Consider the following 18,483-nt stretch of genomic DNA (forward strand, 5'->3'; position numbering starts at 1 on the left):
TCCTCAGCAGGCAGGTGAAGGAGAGCTCTGGGAGCACAGAGCCTACTCAGGGCTCCTGAGATCACAACCCCCCTGTGGTCACCAAGAAACACGGCTGCTTGATACCGTGGGGGAAGTCATTGTCAGCCTGAAACTCGGACCCAAGCCCCTGGAGCTCTGAGTCCCAGGATTAGGGGGACATGCTCAGCCTGAAGCTCTTCCCACTGCTCCCGTTGCTCAAGAATTTTGAAGCTTACACAATGTCCTTCTCACATGAGTGTGAAGGGAGGCTCTAGAGGTAGAATTAAAATCTGCTGTAGTTGACAGATGCAGAAACTGAGGCACAGACAGGTGGTATGCCTGTCTCTGGGACTCAGGCTCAGATATTGGGATTAGACATGTCTCCTGACCCAGTGTTCTATCTTCTATCTACTCCCTTTCTGGACTCTAACTTTCCTTTGCCACAAGGTACTATATAACCTACCCACCATCCTCAGCCCCATGGGCCCGTGATGTTAAAAAGGACATCTAAACTGGCCCCTTGGAACAGACACCCAGTTGCGCCATGGACCACGGTTCCACTGTTGTGACCCCCACGTGGGCCACCTCTCCTTCGCCTCCTTCTCCCTTTGACTTTCCCTCTCTCCTGCTTGGCTTGGCCCACTTCTTCAAGCCCCCTCCTCCAGTCTGTCTCCCCCCTTCTCTGCTGGAATTCATACCTCCTAGTGAGCCAGCTTATGAAAGGACCCTGGGGTCTATAATCAGAACCATCCTGGCGACGCCATAGGAGGACATATTCCCTGGATTTACTTGACTTGAGCACTTCAATTTCACCCTGAGTTCCAAGAGTTTACAATGGACTTTTTTTTATTCCAAGCCCTCCCTAATGAAGAATGTTTGTTGCCCAAACACAGGATGAAATAAAACTTTATGGTCTTCACTGTGACTTGGTGTAAGGTCATTAGAGCTGTCATTGTTGCAGAGGGTCTCTGCTGAGGCAGGAGAATGGTGATCCTTCAGCCCTCCCTGGTGAGCATAATCCATTCTAGTTCCAGGAGGGAGGGTATGGAATGCGCACTTTCCAGGAATAGAGCTCCCACAGCCCAGCAGGGGGGCTCCCAACATCAAGGTGGGTATTCTGGGCCAGGCATGTCCTGGAGGGATCCCCTCTACTACACCCCCAGTGGATGGATATCCAGGCTCGTAAGGGTGGGTACTGAGTGCTGTGTACTCCAATGTGCCTGTCGGAGGGAGGGGTAAGTTCTTATCCCAGAGGAAGCCATGACATGGCCTCCAAGCACAGAAAAAAGGGACAAAAGGATTGGGAGGGAGGATATGGAAGGGCTTCAGGACAGTGGGGGCAGCAGGGAAGGCAGGATATTAGGGGCAGGACAGACCCCCATTCATCAAAGCCGGCTCAGGTGGCCAAGGACTCTTCTCCAGGTACGGTGTTTCAAAGTGGGGTATTACTCAATTAGTTTCAGCACGAGATATTTCAATATTTTTTTCAGATGTTATTACAAACCCGACCCCCTCAGATCATTCCATGGCAGAGGACACTGGGATAATCACCTCCTCAGTTCCAGAAGGTCTGCCTTTCAAAGTCTAAGATCCCATTGACTCTTAGCTCCCACTACACACGTGATCCAGTCTAACCTCCAGTTTTTTCACATAAACTCTATTTTAGCCCATCTTCCCTTATGTAATACTTAGAAAATTGGCTGAACCTGAGAGTGACATTTAATACTTAGCTGCCTTAAACGTTACCTTCTTAGGTTTAGCTCAACATCATAGTCTGTCTCTACATTTTGGAGTCTGGCTCTGTCACTCAGTTTGTTATCTACAACTCCCTGGTTTGGCCATTCCAAAGCCAATCAATCAATCCATAAGAATTCATTGAATGCTTCCTATGTGCCAGGTGCTGTGCTAAATATTGAGGATACACAAAGGCAAAAACAGTCACCATCCTCAAGAAGCTCACGTTCTATGTAATGGAAGAGACAAGATCTAAAGGAATATAACACATACTCGAGATACATGTAGAACAAATACAAGGTAACCTTAAAGGACGAGCCACTAGCAACCCAGGGACTGGGGAAGGCAAAAGATGGGATAAGATCTGAGTCCTGACAGAAGTTAAGGATCCATGAGGTGGAGATGAGGAGAAAGGACCTCACAGTCATGAGCCCACGCCAAAGCACTAACATGGGACATGGCATGTCATAGTGAGGAACAGCATGGAAGCCAGTGTGACTGGCTCAGAGGTGCATGAAGGGAAGCAAAGTAGAAGAAGAAAGCCCAGGTAGTAAAGGGCCAGGTTATGAAGATGCCAGGACTGTTTTGTTTTCTTCTTAAATCCTAAAGTTAATCAAGAGCCGCTCTAGCTTATTGAACAGGATGGTGACAAGATCAGACCTCAAATTTAGGAGATCACTTTGGTCTCTGAGTGGAGGATGGACCAGGGACGGAAAAGACTTGGCTCACATTTCATAACTATGCTACATGTAACCAAAACTAGTGCAGTGTTGGTGGAATAATAAGAAGGTGTTTAATATGTGCATGTATATTCATTAATTATTTGATCAATGTCTTTGTCCAAATCATTGACAAAAATGCTAAACCTCTAGCCCAGGAGATGCCTGGACCATGCCACTGGAGTTCTCTTTCCATGTTGACTGAATTATTAAGAACTAGTTTCAGAGCTGGGAGTGGTGGCACTCTCACCTATAATCCCAGCTACTGGGGAGACTGAGGCTGGAAGATGTCTTGAACTTAGAAGTTTGGAGCCCCACTGGGTTAAGCTGATCAAGAACACATATGTTTGGCATAATATGATGAACTATCCTAAAGTGGAGGCCTTCTAGGTTGCCTAAGCAGGGGAGAATTGACCCAGGTTGGAACCAGAGTAGGTCAGAGCTGCCATGCTCATTGGAGCAGAGTTGGACCTTAACTAGTACCTGCACATCCATTCTGGGTAAGATGAGGACACCCTGTTCTAAGACAAAACAAAGCCATTTTTGGCCCTGATCATCCAACTAATTTAGAAGTCCCATAACTATGGTATTGTATATTCCCCATCTATCTTGTCTGCAAAGATAGCATGAGAAAAGGGGATGAATGTTTTACAATAATCTGATCCCTATCTCATAATGCTTTCAAAAATGGCAGAGATTCAAGGGACATGCCTTGTCCTTCAGGAACCATTCTACAGGCCTAGCCCACTGACAGCGATGAAAGAAACATCCCTGATATCCAGCAAGGGGTCAGGTTTTGCTTATTTCATTTCCTTCTGGCAGAAGCCTTGGCCCCCACAAGTCTCCAGGAATAAATAGTAGTCATCGGCTTTGGCTAGTCTTAGGAAGCTCTCCATCCCCCCACCCCAATACATCCCTCTATTAGTCTGATAAGACCAAAAAGTTAATGTCCCAGGATTCCACACCTCAGTGGGGAATCACCTGCCTACACCGCCTGTTTTTTTCTTAAATACATCTCACCAAGATAAGTTGATGAACTATTATCACCTTTGGGATGAGCATTCAACATGAGGACTGACACCTATCTATGCAAGCTGTTACCTGGAGCACAAAACTATTATTTCCAAAGCTCCTTATTAAAACCTTCCAAAAATCTGACATCTTTCTACTCTTCCTTGCTCTTGCTGTGACAATTCTCTTTTCACTGGCTCACAGGGTCCGCCTCCTAACCTGGAGAGAACAGTCACCCAAAGACTAGGCTGGACCTTGATTAAGAATATATGTCTTTCAGCTCCAAAAGGTTCATGATGGAAAATGCCATCCACATCCAGAAAAAGAACTATGGAGTCTGAACGCAAATCGAAGCTGACTATTTGCTCTTTCTCTCTCTCTTTTTTTTTATTTTTTGGTTTCTTCTTTTTCATAGTTCCTCCCCTTGGTTCTAATTCTTCTTTACAATATGACTACTGTGAAAATATGTTTAATATGATGTATATGTAGAGCCTATATCAGATTACATGCCATTTTGGGTGGAAGGAGGGGAGGGAGGGGGATAAAATTTGGAACTTAAAATCTTATGGAAGTGATTGTTGAAAACTAAAAATAAATAAGTTAATTAATATTGAAGAAAAATTATAGCTCTTCTGTGCTGGGGTCAAAGTTGCATGGCAAACACTACTGGGGAGAAGGGGGGATCCTCCTCTTTAAAGTCCCCTTTTCTCTAAGCCTGTAGATGTTTAGAGAACTTGCTCTGAGCTAAGTACCTAATTAGAGACCCACCACGTGGGCTTGCCTGGGAAGCTTTGCCGGGTTGGGACAATCACAGGCTCATTGGGAAGGGGAGTCTCTCAATGGTGTGGGTCATCTTTGCTCACTCTTCATGCCTGGCCCAGGGGACATAGGTGCAGGATCCCAACATCTGATAATGTCTATAGTTTCCATTGGATTCAAGTTCTTGAAGATTTGATGTCATTTAGTTCTTACTTCAAAGTAAAACCTCAGAATTCCCCTGCACTAAAAGGTTGACGCCATGCTTTCAACCTCAAAATGGATTGCACTTCTCAAAGGAAGTGAAAAGCATCAGAGAGATTGGTTTTAAAGGCCTCATGACCCTGAGCATCCCAAATCCATGCTCCCAAATCCATCACTGAATCAACAAGTGTCTCTTAAGCTCCCACTTTGTGCTGGGTATCGTGTGAGGGACTGGGGACCCAAAGACAAGATGAAGACAACCCTGTTCACAGCCTACCATGGAAAACTCAAGCTAGATGTTTGGTGATGTGTGGTGAATATCTAACAGACATGGACAGGCTTAATTTGTGCTGACCGGTGCTTGGCTCCCCTACTTGAACAGTCAGAAAGGAGAACGAGACAAATAACACCCTGGGGGCCGGAACCTCCTCCTCTCCCCACCCCCAACCCCCTGGGCTTACTCCTTTTCCACTCTCTCCCCATACACCTTTCATCATAGCTCAGCAGTCCATGTGTACGAAACCCAAGAGTGGAATGTGGGTGGGTTGGCTCATGTAATTAAACCCACGTTGTGTTGTATTCTTTAGAATTAATAAGGAATTCATCCCATTGAAACTCACCATGACATCTTCTCTGTGACTCAAATTTCTCCAGCCCATCTCTCCTTTCCTTGTCTAACGGCATTAGGCATGGGACTGTGGTTCTGATTAGCTTCAGACTTTGTCTTCATTACAAGTTGTTCACTGCATGAGCACTGAGATTTCCTCTCGCTTCTTCTTTTGCTGTCTGTCTGTATTTTGGATGATCTTGGAGATACTCTGATCAGTTAGGCAAGGAGAGATCAGCAATGAGTGCCATCCTCACTCTGTGTGTTAGAAACAGACCCCTCATACCACCAGGGGATGCTGATCTCACTCCCTCTTTTTGCCCCTGACCTAATGATAACTCTTTACTGTTCAAGAGCCAAGTTTTGTTTTGTTTTGTTTTTTTTCCAGCTCAGAAGGTGGGAAATCACGCATGAGGTCAGACAACCTTGACTTTGAATTTTGGTCAGACTGTAAAATGGAACTCACCCTCCTCCCTGCCCAATGGGACCTGCTCCCCATCTGTGACTTCCCAAATGGGGCTTGGGAGATTCTCCAGGAGACATTTGCCTGCAGTTGGGAACATAAAGGCATTGGGTGGAAACACAGTAAGCTATTTCCATGGGAGCATGGAGAAGGTTCTGGATGAGAGAGGTCCGATTGGGGGCCAGAGTTGATTCAGTGCGAACAAGCCCGTGGCTGTCAGGTTGCTTCACAAAGTGTCTGTCATAGTAAGCACTTAAGAAATACCTATTGCCTTATTGAGTTCACCTCTGTGAGCCTCAGTTTCCCCCTCTGTAAAATGAAGGGTTGGACCACAGGGTCTGTGAGGTTCTTCCCAGCTCCAAACCCACAATCTTCTGAAGCCCAGAGAAGCCACTTGTCCAGTGAATGGCTGACCTGAATTCATATAGTCACAGACTCTCCCCTTTGGCAGGCACCTGGGGGGTCATCCCAATGCACCTATTTGCATACAGGAAAGCCCTCTGACTGCAGAGTCACTGCCCTTTCTGCCACATCATTCTATGTCCCAGGACGTTCTCTTTCCCTGAACAGCTCCTGGCCTCTGGACCATTGCAGGTGGCCTTCCCTCTGCCTGAACCACCTTGTCACTCACATCAGGTAGCTCCCTGAGGACAGGGCTGGCTGTGCCCCAGCCCCAGGCATGGTGCTTGCCACATAGTAGGCACTTTCTAAATGTTTACTGCCTAAGGTCAGCTGAGCCACCTGGTTGGGATGGAGCTTCCTCCATGGCCCCACTAGTGTTAGTGTGCTTCACAGCTTCCAGGGACTTCTTGTCCTAACACAGAGCCAAACACGCTGTCCACACCTTGGCACGAGGTCGCTATGAGTTACTGTGAAGCTCAAAACCCATCAGGGGTGGCCAGCCTTCTGCTGATGAGCCTCCCCAAACCTGGTCTGGCCATCTCCGGGTACCTTCTCTGCATTTCATTGCCAGGCCCCGATGGGCAGGACTGATAGAGGCTGAGTGGCAGGGTCTCAGCCTGTGAGGCTCAGCCAGGGTACCTTCCCCACCCCCAGAAGGCTCAGGGGAGGAGGAGGCTGCCCAGGAGTACCAGTCGTTCCCATTTCTACTGTGTGGTAGGCTTTGCAAAGCCAACCTTGGGGCCTGTGCAGTCCAGCCAGTTCAGGTACTGGTTCTGATACTTTTTGCCTAAGTAGGCTTAGATAAAACCCTTCCCCTCCCTGAGGCTCAGTTTCCCTTTTGCCTAGAGGGCTTATTCCAGAGGATCTGAGTGCAAATCTTACCTCTGATGGTCAGTACTTATGGAACCCTGGGCTTGACTTCACTGGACCTCAGTTTCCCTATTTGGAAAAGACCTCTAAGGTCCCTTCCAGCTCTAAGTCCTGTGACCTTGTTAACTTCCAGGGAATCATCTTTCCTTGCTCTGAACAAATATGAGTCAGCATTCCTTCCACCAGGGAAGGCTCACTCACTACCTATCTAGAAAATCAGGAAATGACTTCTTGATGATTCAGCCCTGACCAGCAGAGGAGGGAGGCTGCCCCCTCCATGACTGCATCACCCTAAGATGCAGTGCCATGAATTCACGTCCCGTGTCTTCTAGATTCTCCAAAAATGTTGTTTTGTTTTCTAGATTTCTGGCAGAAAGCCCTCTACCCTCAAAGGGAATGATTTTGTTTTTCCTGACCATGATCTTAGATTAATAGTGGGGCCTGAGGTTAGAGCAGTGGACTGTGCCAGGAGTCAAGAAGACATGAGTTCAAATCCAAACTCAGAGACTCAGTAATCACAAGGTCAAGTCACTCACTGTTTGTCTGCCCCAGTTTTCTCATCTGTAAAATGGGGATAATTGTTCTACATACTTCAAAGGATTGTCATGAGGGTACGATGAGATTGTATTTGTAAGGCACTTTGCAGTCAAGTGCTACATCCAAGCATCAGTGACGATGGTGGTGACTGGAAGCCCAGTGGCTCAACCTTCTCGCTGTGCAGAAGAGGAGGCAAAGGCTCAGGGGGAGGAGGGGCCGATTTGAGTTCGCACAGTGGCTAAGTGTCGAAGGCAGCATCCCTCCCTACTCATCCTGGCCAGAGAGGATCTGGACCGATTTGTTTGCTGGTTGTCCCCACATTAGCCTGCAGGAATCTTGAGGGGAGGTGACATTTTTGTCTTTTTTTGTGTCCCTAGAAACAGGTGTGGCTGGCACATAGTAGGTGCTTTAGACACGCCTACTGACTGACCAGCTAGTCGGAGACTCTTCCCTCTCTACTCAGCACAGTGCCTGCCACACAGTAGGTGCTTAATGCCTTCAGGAAGTGCTTAGTGATTGATGAATTCATTGCTGCCTGTAATCATCCCATTCCGGCATATAAGCACAGAGTTTCAGAGCTGGAAGAGATCTCTGGGAATGTCCAGGCTGATTCACAGCCAGCGTCTCCCAGAAGCTCTCAGGGAGGGGGATGTCCTCCCCCTTTAGGCAGTCCCTCTACCTTGGGGCTGCTCTCATTGTTCAGAAGTTATTTCTTCTGTTGCTGCTGCTGCTGCCTCACCTTTCCTCCCAATATCAAGGCTCTCTTCCACCCATCTCTCCTGATTCTGTGCCCTGGGGGCCAAGAAGAAAAGGTCTCTACCCCTTGTCGGGTTTTAGGCTCTCACGTTCTCCCCAAGACTTCTCCCTACAGACTAAACCTGCCTGGTTCTTCCTAACAATCTGTGTATGGTCTGGACTCAAAGCCTTCATTCCTGTGGCCTCCCTCTGGATGCCCTGGAACTTGCCCAGGGTCATACAGTAAGTGTCCAGACTTGAACTCAGGTCTTCCTGACTCCAAGTCTGGGGCTGTAAGCGCGATGGCACCACATAGCCGTCCCTGCCTGCCCCAGGGCAGATGATTAATATGTTCTTGCTGATTAATGTGATTTAATTATATTCATTCCCTTTGTAGTTTTCAGCATATGCGCATCTATGTACTTCTTGTCTCTCCATAGCTAGGGATTGTTTCCTTCCTACACTGCTTCCCTAGTGCTGAGCACATAGTAGGTGTTTAGTAAATGTCTGTTGATTTTGATTGATTGGGTGGTGCTTTAATTTTAGCCTGTAGCGACCCCCTTCTCACCCTCTACTGTGAACACTGAGTCATCGATTAAGAAACGCTTCACTTAGCTAAGCAGAAACACACCCCTGAGCACCATCTGGGTTAAAGTTCCTCTATTAGTCTTCTGGTCCTGGCCTCCAAAGGTTTGGGTTGGGATCTGGGCTCTGCCTCTTCCTACGCGGACACCCTGGGATGAGGTGGTCCACTTCTCAGTCTTTCTGATGTTCCCTGTCCTGGGTTCTCTGACACTCCATGCTCCTTTGACATTCCGTGTTCTCTGAGTTCTTCTCAACTTCTCTTTTCTACATTCTAAAACTTCATTCAGTTAGAAATCCCATGAGCCCTTTTTTTGCCTGGTTCACCCAAATAGTTTACATTTATGCCGTGCATGTGAAAGGTTTGTTAGAAGGGAAAGAACGTTGGGTTTCAAGTCAGAGGCCCTGGGTTTGAATGCTGCCCCCTCTGACACTACCTTACTGTGTGACCTTGGGCTGGTACTTAACCTCTCTAGGCCTCAGTTTACTTCTCTGTAAAATGGTGCAGTTGGAACAAGCAGCTTCTTAGACCCCTTTCACTGCAAGATCCACGGTTCTCTGCTATATAATTAACCAAGGGATGGAGCTGCCTTGATTCGAGGAGACAAAGGCTGACCCCATGGCCTCCATTTCACTGATAAATCATGTCAAGCAACACAAATGATTTTATTCTTTAACAATGAGAAGATGTAATTTTGCAATTACCTTGGATGTACGGTGTAAGCAGCCTTCCCATAATCAATCATCCCAAATCACAGGGCCATTTGGAGCAATCTGAGGAGAAGAAAATTGAAAACACGTTGGCCAACAATGCTCCAAGGAGCCTCCAATCTGGTCATCTTGGAGCCTTGAATGTGCTGATTATGCTCGGCTCAGGGTCTCCTCGCTGCCCCGCCCACTCTGTCCAAGAAATGAAGCCTTGGGTGTTTTCTGGCCAAATTGCACAGTTGCATGGAAAGGTGTGTGGGAGGCCCCCAAAGCCCCAATGTCTCCTACAAGTCGGTTAGACGCATTCTTGGTACTCATAGCTCCACTCTCAGGGAGAGAAAACAACATGGTATCCTGGAAAAGCAGGGACTTTAGAGCCAATCTGTGACCTTTGCAAGGCGCTACCCCTCTCTGGGCCTCAGTTTCTCTCCCTGTAAAATTCAGGGCTTGGATTATATCTTCTTTAAAGTCCCTCCCAGCATCAAAATCCTATGACCTTACCTTAATGTTTTGAAATATCTCAGAGAACACGGGGACTTGTGACGTTTAATGCTAATTGATTCAATAAACAGTTAATCTCTTCTGCAGGCAGAGCCCTCTGAGCTGAACAAAGGCAGATAGGTCTGACATAGAAGAACCTACTTACAGTCTCATAGGGGGAGGCAGCCAGCCTGTCAGTCAGCTAGTAACTCATTCTGTCAATAAGCATTTATTAAGTGCCCACTAGCATATGGTAGGAAGGACAGTCTGGGTGGATTTCCATTCAACTGAAGTCCTCAAGTGTTTATTAGACACTGACTACACACCCAGGAGAGAATGACAAAAACGAAAAAGTTAGGAACTAGGGAAGGGGCAACAGAAACAACCCTTGCACAGATGTGTGACTTCCCACATCTACACAACGTATAGAAATGCACACACACCAAGTGACAGTGGAAGGAAGGTTCAGAACGAGGCTTGAGCTGCACCGTAAAAGGACCTCCATGGGGGATGGACCTCTATGTAGGGAGCTGGAAGTCCCATTTACGGTTAATCTGGGTCAGAGATTTTAAGAGGTGCAGGAGTGTGACATCAGGTGAAAACCAGACTGGGCAGAGCTGAAAAGGGGGTTGTATTTTATCCTAGGGTGGCTGTGGGGAGGAAAGTGGAGACACTTGAGGCGGAGGCCAGTGAGGAAATGCTTCAGTCATCCAGGCTCAGGGTGAGGAGAGTGTGAGGGGCATCTGTGAGAGGTGGTGTGGAGGGAGAAACAAGGCAGGGCCACTGAGCAGAGGAATAATGCCTTCTCAAGGGTGAGTGAGTGTGTGGCGGTCAGTGACTCTCCCTCCACAGAGCAGACCAGGAAGTTGGGAAATGGTCGAGGAGCTCCTTGGGGGAGGGGGGGAGGGGACTTTGTCTCTTGAATTGGACGCGGCTTCGGGACTTCCAGTCCAAAGTGTTCGGTAGACAATCGTTCATGTGGGAGGGGAGGTAAGAGAGTCTAAATAGAGATAATACATGAACCCTGGGGAGCTGATGAGATCACCGTGGAGATAACATAGACAAGAGCAGAGGACCCAAGACAGAGCCTGGGTGCCCCATGCAAAGAGGGAGGGCCTGAGGTGGGCTAGGCCGGGGGGAGGAGAAGCAGGAGGGAGCAGGGTCCCAACAACCAAGAGGAGAAGGTAGTCAAGGGAAGCTAAGTAAGTCATTGGTTTCAGAGTGACTGGTGACTGAAAGATGGCATTTCCAGGATAGTTATGGTTTCAAAAGCCACGTGTCATGGGATGGAAAAGTGAGTGGAATGTGAAAAAATGGAAGTTATAATTTCAGTCAGGATTGTTTTTTCTTCTTCAAATTCTATGTGTTTGAAAGTGAAAAGAAAGGGAGTCTAAGATGGTATTTGGAGAGGGTGGCCATGCCAATGAAGGGTTTTATTTTAGCAGATGAAGGAAATCAAGGCATGTTGGTAGGCAGCTTGGAAAGAGCCAGTAGAGAGCAAGGGATTGAATATGAGGCTGGCGGATACTGAAGGGATACCCTATTGTCAATGAACATTTTACTAAAAGCTTTTTGTGTGCCGGGAACTTGCTGAGCTCTGGGATCCCAAGAAAGACAAAAACATGCCTTTGTTCTCAGGAGCTCATGTTCTATACAAATAACTATCTAGGCACCTACAATTATTGACGCACTGTCTCCCCTATTAGGATGGGCTCATGGGCACAACTGAAAGGACTGAACAGCAACAACAAGATGGATGCGTAAGATATGCACCCCATAAATAGACAACCTCCAATCAAAGGCCCTTGGAGAATTGGAGGAGGGGGAGGAGGCAGGTAAGGCCTCTTGAAGAAGCTTCCAGAGGAAATGGGAGGGGCTGGAGCCCAGGACTCAAATGAAGGGGGTAGCATCCTCAAGGAGGAGGGCCATGTTTTCCTCAGGGAGGAGAGATGAAGGTCAAGGATGATGCTGACCAAGGATCTGAGTCAGAGAATTGTGTGGAAAAGAAAGCTGGTGATGGATGGCCTCAATTTTCTTGAGAAATATGTGGTGAAATCTTCAGCTGAGAGTAGGGTGATGGTGACTGGAAAAGGAAAATCATTTTTACTATGTGATTTTTTTTAATGGTAATTTTTATTTATTTATTTTTTTGTTTTCAACCTTTACTTCCACAAGATTTTGAGTTCCAAATTTTCACCCCATCTCACCCCTGCCCCCACCCCAAGATGGCATGCATTCTAAATATCCCTTCCCCTAGTCTGCCTTCCCTTCTATCTCTCCCCCCTTCTCTTATCCCCTTCCCCTTCAATTTTCCTGTAGGGCAGGATGGATTTCTGTACCCCATTTCCTGTATTTCTTATTTCCCAGTTGCATGTGAAAACATTTTTTTTAAACATGTGTTTTTAAAACTTTGGGTTCCAAATTTTTTCCCTTCCTCCCTCCCCACCCACCCTCATTGATAAGGCAAGCAACCAAATATAGGTTATATATGTGCAGTTATGCAAAACACTTCCATAGTAGACTTGCTGTGAAAAACTAACTCTATTTCCTTTAATCCTATCCCACCCATCCATTTATTCTATTCTTTCTTTTGACCCTGTCCCTCCTCAGAATTATTTGCTTCTGATTACCCCCTTCCCCAATCTGCCCTCCTCTCTATCATTCCCCTACTCTCTTGTCCCCTTCCCCCCGATATTTTCCTGTAGGGTAAGACAGATTTCCATACCCAATTGAGTGTGTATGTTGTTCCCTCCTTAAGTCAAATCCTATGAGAATAAGATTCACTCATTCCCTCTCACCTTCCCCCATTTCCCCTCCACTGTAAGAGTATTTTCTTTTCTGTTTTTTTTTTTTTGTGGGATAATTTACCCCGTTCTACCTCTCCCTTTCTCCTTCTCCTAATATATTCCTCTCTCACCCCTTAATTTTATTCTCCAGATATGACCCCTTCATTTTCAACTCACTCTGGTCCTCTATATATCTATCTATATCTCTATATATGTACATATAATTTTTTCCCCTCCATCTACCCTAATACTGACAAAGGTCTCATGAGTTACAAATATCATCTTTCCATGCAGGAATGTAAACAGTTCCATCTTAATAAGTCTATTATGATTTTCTCTTTCCTGTTTACCTCTTCATTTTCCACTTAAGTCTTGTATTGGAAAGTCAAATTTTCTATTCAGCTCTGGTCTTTTCACCAAGAATGCTTGAAGGTCCTCTATTTCGCTGAATGACCATTTTTTCCCCTGAAGGATTATACTCAGTTTTGCTGGGTAGGTGATTCTTGATTGTAATCCTATCTCCTTTGCCCTCTGGAATATTATATTCCATGCCCTGTGGTCCCTTAATGTAGAAGCAGCTAAATCTTGTGTTATCCTGATTGTGTTTCCACAATACTTGAATTGTTTCTTTCTGGCTGCTTGTAATATTTTCTCCTTGACCTGGGAACTCTGGAATTTGGCTACAATATTCCTAGGAGTTTTCCTTTGGGGATCTCTTTCAGGAGGAGATTGGTGGATTCTTTCAATTTCTATTTTGCCCTCTGGTTCTAAAATATCAGGGCAGTTTTCCTGGATCATTTCTTGAAAGATGATGTCTAGGCTCTTTTTTTGATCATGACTTTCAGATAGTCCAATAATTTTTAAATTCTCTCTCCTGGATCTATTTTCCAGGTCAGTTGTTTTTCCAATGAGATATTTCACATTGTTTTCTAATTTTTTATTCTTTTGGATTTGTTTTACAGTGTCTTGATTTCTCATAAAGTCACTAGCTTCCAATTGCTCTATTCTAATTTTTAAGGAAGTATTTTCTTCAGTAAGCTTTTGGACTTCCTTTTCCATTTGGCCAATTTTGCTTTTGAGGGAATTCTTATCCTCATTGGCTTTTTGGACCTCTTTTGCCATTTGGGTTAGGCTATTTTTAAGGTGTTATTTTCTTCAGTATTTTGGGGTCTCCTTTAGCAAACTGTTGACTTGCTTTTCATGATTTTCTTGCATCACTCTCAGTTTTTCCTCTACTTCTCTTACTTGTTTCTAAAAATCCCTTTTGAGCTCTTCCAAGGCCTGGGGACTGATTCATATTTTTCTTGGAGGTTTTGGATATAGGAGCTTTGACTTTGTTGTCTTCTTCTGGCTGTATGTTTTGATCTTCTTTGTCACCAAAGTAAGATAATATAGTCTGACTCTTTTTGCCCTGCTTACTCATGATCCTGGTCAATTACTTGAGTTTTAAACTTTTTGTTAAGGTAAAAGTCTGCTTCCAATGTGAAAAGTGTACAGTCCCAAGCTTTGGGAGTTTGTACAGCTGTTTTCAGAGGGACCTGTACTACTTCTACTTCTACTACTTCTAGGGACCTGTAAATTTTCAGTTCTTCCAAGGTGGTATGATAAGGGGCGAGGTGTTTCCTCTCCACAGCCATAATGAGCTCCACCATGCCAGCACTCCTCCTTGCCCCAGGACCACCCCTCAGAACTGTGACCCAGATCCAAGCACTGGTAAAGCAAGAGATTCCTGCCTCAGCACTGGCAAAGAGATTCCTGCAATCCCCCTCTGATCAGCCACTCAATTCCCCCTCAGTCTGTGGGCTGGAAGCTCATGAAAAAGCCGTGGCCTCGGGCCGCGCTCAAGACTTGCATCTGAGACCTAGCTCCTCTCTCACCTCAGTCACAGACTTTTCCCATTGACCTTCTAAGTTATCTTTGGCGTTCAGGGGTTGAGAAGTCTTGAAAATCACTTTTAGGACAGATGCCACAGGGAGCAGAGTAGGGAGTTGATCTGGGAAGATTAAAGAATTAGCTGAGCCCAACAGGGCCCAGCTGGGATCAGATACCACGTGCTTCTTCAGTGGACCCATCCTCATGGTTGGGCAGCTGCCTTCAATGGGACTTGGCAGTGCATGTGAAGGAGCAGAGAGGCCAAATTGGGGGCGGGGGTGAAGGCAGGGTGGACTTCTAAAAGGGACAAATGGTGTTAGACTCAAGAGGGTCAAACAAGGGACCGGAGGGAAGAGGGCACTGTAAAATTAAACAGGTTAATAGGGCATTGAGACTTTCATGGAAGGAAAGAGAGGGAAAGAAGGGGATGCTGAGCTGGAAGGAGAGGGAGAAGAAGAGAGAGGCACTTGGGGGTGGCAGAGAAGATGAGCACAGGGAGAAAGAATGACATGAGGTCCGGGTTAGATAGAGGGATCTCAAAGTCTGAGGAACTAGAATGCTTGTGGGAGAGGAAGAGATCAGAGACATGGCAAGCCCTGTTGGCAGCTGAGTTCAAGTAGAGGCACAGGTCATAGGGACTGAGGAAAGCAGGGTGTTCTTGGGTTTATCAACCTGCACTGAAAATTCTTAAGCATAAGCCAGGATTGGGATGAAAAGGAAAATATGACCCAGATACTGACTTCCTTCAGACAGAAAGGAGAATGATCAGAGGTCAAGGAATGCCCACCATCAGGGGTGGTGTAACCAGGGGGAGTGAGCCCCAAGGGAGGAAAGGTGGCTGAGAGGTGGCCATAGAGAGAGGGGCTTGAAGTGGTGGTGAGGGGCAAGGAGGATGCTGGGGGAATGAGTGAAGGTGTTGCCGGTCCTGGAATGGGTGGCCTGGGAGGCTACATCTTCTGTGGCAAACCAGGATTCAATGGTGATGGGTAAGAGGAAATCCTATGTAAAATCCACCTTGTCAGCACCAGCAGGTGCTAGTGCTAGGGCATGATGGGAGGAGAGGCCAAGTAGCATTTATTAAATGCCTATTGTGTACTGGGCACTGGGATGCAAAGAAAGACAAAAGACAGGGTTTGCTCTTGAGGAACTTTGTCTGCTGGAGGAGATAACATTTGAGCAACTTGGGTACAATACAGACTAAATTGGGAGGAATCCCTGGAGGTAAGGAACTAGAATTGAGGGGAATCAGGAGATGCTTCCTGTGGAAGGTAGGGTTTTATCTGGGACTTGAAGGAAGCCAGGGAATTCGGGAGGCAGAGGAGGAAGCAGAACGTTCTAGGAATGAAGATCAATGCCCAGAGTCTGGAGGTGGCTTTGGACATTTCCTTCATTTGCCCAGTAGGAGGCTGTAGATGTAAGACTGGCTGGAGCTCAGGAGAGAGGTCAGGGCTAGACAAATAAATCTGAGAATCATCTGCATAGAGATAATGATGGAATCCATGGACACTGATGAGATCGACAAGGGAAGCAGTAGGGGGGAAGAAGGGAAGAGGACCCAAGGCAGAACCTTGGAGGCAGATCCAGCAAAGGAGCCTGGGGAGGAGCGGTCAGACAGGAAGGAGGGAACCAGGAGAGAGAGGGGTGTGGAGAAAACCTAGAGAAGGGCGTGGAAGTGTCAGAGGGAAGTCAGTCCTCAAGCATTTATCATTCAGCACTTGTTCTGTGTCGGGCAGTTGCTTAAACACTCTAGATATAAAGAAAGGGAAAAAAAAAAACAAGGCTCCGGCCCTCGAGGAGCTGACAGTCTACGGGGAGGAAGGGGAACAACGTGAAAAAAATCACAGAGCTCTGAGTGAAAGAAGAGGGAGAGAGTTTTCACACTGGGGACCAACTCTAAATCACAGGAATTCAGAGAGGCGGCAGAGGACTTCTCCTAGCTAGGGGACTGCAGATTGCCACGCCCTTCCATTTTGACAGGGAACCTGTGGTCTAGGCCCCAGTTAGGATACTGATTTTATTTCCTCCCCCAAGGGGAAGCTAATCCTGCTCCTGTGCTGGGCTTATCTGGAAAGCTGGAGAACAAGAAGTCTCCTGCCTGAGAAGTCCGGTGAAAACAGCACAGGGCTCGTAAGAGTTGCATTAGCCTCCTCGCTGACACTTGCTAGCCACTTGACCATGAACAGATTATTTCACCTAGATGATCCTGTTTACCCAACTATAAAATGGGCTGAATATGACTTATATGATCTACCTTGCAGGAATGATGTGAGGAAAGGGCTTTGTAAAACCAGGCACTGAAGCAGTACAAGCTATTCAGAATTCAAGAGACCAAAACTAGGGAGTAAGAGCAGAGAAAAAGAGAACTGCAAGCAAAGGGCTTTGGGGAAGGGATCCTTTTGGAACATCAGCTTCATTAAGCTGCCACCCAAGCTTTGCGGCTGAAGCCTGTAGACATTCCAAAGCGACCCTGGGGCCCTAGCGTAATTAAAAAAAAAAAAAGATGTGAGTAACAAGGCAGAGGGGAGGAAATATTGTTGAAATTAAATACACACACATATGTATGTGTATATATATGTGTGTGTGTATACATATACATATTTATGTGTATATGTGTCTGTGTATATATATGTATATACGTGTGCATATATCTATATATCTATCTCTATCTCTATAGCTATCTCAATAGCTATCTCGATAGATAGATAGACATCTTAGATTTTTTTTGTTATTCTGTGCATGCTAACTTTTGTGAATTTGAGAAAATTGGAAGTCTTCCTTGCTTTCCATTTGGTTGCCCATATTTTTTTTTCCTTTGAAGGGACTAAAATGTCAACTCCCTCCTCACACCAGGGAGGTACCTGAGCTTGGACTGAAATTCCATTTAAAGATGTAAAGCTCAGACTCTCAGATTTGGAAGAGAGCTCTGAGGATGCCCAGACTGACTCAAATAAAAAAAGAGAATGACCTTGTGGCATATCCAAGAAGTGGTTCTTTTGGCCCTATTTGCAGACCTTCAGCTGAAGGAAAGGGTCAATACTGAATCATGTGCTTTGGATTGAGTAGATATTTAAGAAAAGGAAAATGAGGAAAGAAAGGAGGGAAGAAGGATGAGGAGGGAGGAGAGGAAGGAAGGAAGAAAGGAAAGAAGGAAGGAAGGAAAGAAAGAAAGAAGGAGGAGGAAGGAAAGCAGGGAGGAAAGAGAGAGGGAGGATGATGAAAAGACAAAATTCCTAGAAGATCTATTTTTCCTTTCTTTTATTTCCACTCTCTGGCAGGCTCAAATTATTTAAGTGACATCATTTCAGAATCACAGGATTCAGACTTAAGAAGGACTTTAGGGAGCACCCAGTTAATTCTATACCTGAACATGCATCTCCTCCACAATAGACTTGCCAAGGCTGTTGTCTTCAAGTCTTTGCTGGAGGGTCTCTAGTGAAGGAGACCCTGCTCCTCCCACCGCCAGGCAGCTCTTTGCCCTCTGAGGTAGCTCTCTGTTAGGAAGTTTCTTCCTTACAACAAGCCTCAATTTTAGTCTCTGAAGCTGCCCCCCATTACTTTTGGGTCTGCCTTCTGGAGTCCAACAAATCTAACCCTCTTATATACAACTGCCACTCACATACTTGCTGACACACTTATCATCCATGCCCTCTCCCCCACCTCCTGCAAGTCTTCTTTACAGACTAAACATCCAGAGTTGGTTGCACCAATCATCATTGCATATTTATGAGATTGACATCCTTTGCTAGGTTGGGTGACATCCTTTGAATGTGTTTGGCTTCCTAGAATGCAACTGCTGAAATGAAGTCTCCTAAACGTAATGAATCTTGGTTGGAAAGTCTGTGTGATCTAATTCCTAGATGTATGTGTCAGGGCAGGACAGTGTCTTTCCCTAGATTTGAAGTTAGAAGTCTCTCTTGCAGTGATAGAATGAAAATTGCCTTGAGTGAGGCAGGTGCTGAGGAGCCACCACAAGTCCCTGAAATTCATTTCCCATCTAACAGATATCAACATTCTAAG

This window comes from Vombatus ursinus, unplaced genomic scaffold (assembly GCF_900497805.2).
Source record: "Vombatus ursinus unplaced genomic scaffold, bare-nosed wombat genome assembly UNPS02010980.1, whole genome shotgun sequence".
Lineage (NCBI taxonomy): Eukaryota > Metazoa > Chordata > Mammalia > Diprotodontia > Vombatidae > Vombatus > Vombatus ursinus.